This window comes from Sinocyclocheilus grahami, unplaced genomic scaffold (assembly GCF_001515645.1).
Source record: "Sinocyclocheilus grahami isolate Dianchi unplaced genomic scaffold, SAMN03320097.WGS_v1.1 scaffold86.1, whole genome shotgun sequence".
Classification (NCBI taxonomy): domain Eukaryota; kingdom Metazoa; phylum Chordata; class Actinopteri; order Cypriniformes; family Cyprinidae; genus Sinocyclocheilus; species Sinocyclocheilus grahami.
Genome location: NW_015505265.1, coordinates 1,577,169 through 1,578,934, shown reverse-complemented (window position 1 = coordinate 1,578,934; position 1,766 = coordinate 1,577,169).

Genomic DNA, 1,766 nt, shown 5'->3' with positions numbered 1-1,766 from the left:
TATATATATATATATATATATATATATATATATATATATATATATATATATATATATATATATATATATATATATAAATCTTATTCATAGTTTTCAGTCTCATGTCTGGTGCGGAGGAATGGAGGTTAAAACATCCATAGGACTGTAGCACAATCCTATCATTTTTCTCAAAAAAAAAACTTGGGTACTTGCAATTCATAAACAGCATACGATTCAGAATTTTAATCAACATTTTAAACAATTGAATAATTTCAAATTGCTTAATTTGCCTTAATGTACTATGAAAGTGATATTAAAAGATAAAATACAATACAAAACTTATTGATGATGCTTACTGTTTGCAAGTAAGCAGATGAGCCCAACATGTTTCAAATACAACTATATGTTACTAATGGCTTTAAAGAAGCACATCATCTGGGGTACTCATAGTGTACTATGCTTGTCAGGGTTATTACTCATACAACCTATACTACCAAAATGGTGTAGAAAAGTGACGAAGTATGCAAAATCACACTTAGCACACTTAGCCTGAAAAAGGAACTGCTATATCTACAGGCCAGAATATCGTAAAATAACATACTTGGGTTAGGATCATTTGATTTGGGCAAGTAAGAAACTACCTAGCAATCACTCATAACAACTACTTAGAAACACCCTAGTGAACACAAACAGTTGCTTCACACTGGATATCACCCAAAACATCCTCATCATCTAGTTCACCATTAAAGGGATAGTTTACCCAAAAATGATAATCTTAATGATGTCATTAATTACTCACCGTCATGTCGTTCCAAACCTGTAAGACCTTCGTTCTTCTCCAGAGTACAAATTAAGATGTTTTTGATGAAATCCAAGAGCTTTCTGACCCTGCATAGACAGCAAGGGTCCTACCACGTTCAAGGCCCAGAAAGTAGTCAGGACATTGTTAAAATAATTCATGTGACATCAGTGGTTCAAACTTAATTTTATGAAGCTACGAAAATACTTTTTGTGCGCAAAGAAAACAAAAATTATGACTTTATTCAACAATTCTTCTCTTCCGTGTCAGTCTCCACCGCCATTCACGGGAGTACCACAACACATGCTGATGTCACATGGACTATTTTAATGATGTCCTTACTACCTTTCTGGACCTTGAACATGGTAGTTGCGTTGCTATCTATGCAGGGTCAGAAAGCTCTCAAATTTCATAAAAAATATCTCCATTTGTGTTCTGAAGATGAAAAAAGGTCTTACGGATTTGGAACAGCATGAGGGTGAGTAATTAATGACGGAATTTTCCATTTTGGGTGAACTATCCCTTTCATATAGTGTACCACAGGGTCAGAGTATGATTGCCGTTAATATAATTTAATCAGGGAAAAAGGAAATTTTTCAGTGCTCACAGGCACTTCGCTGTATCATCGACCTTGCAGTCATATCACCCTCTGTTTTACTTCGACACCTGCAGCCTTAATTAGCCAAGGTATTGTTACTCACCTGTAGTTTTAACCTAGCTCTGGAGTAATAGAGCAGTTCAGCAGAGCATGTCACACGGCTGGTTGCATAGGCCTTCAACTGAACCACAGCTTTACATCTCTGGAAGCATTGAATGTTGTTGATGTGGGTGCGAAGATGATGTATGAACTGAGGAGATGAGCTGGTCATAACACCACAACTACAAAGATGAATGTTCCCAGGGAGAGAACCCTTACAACACGCCCACCCCCCCACCCCCCCCCCCACACCTACATATTTTATTTTTTCACTCTAATATTTCATTCAAC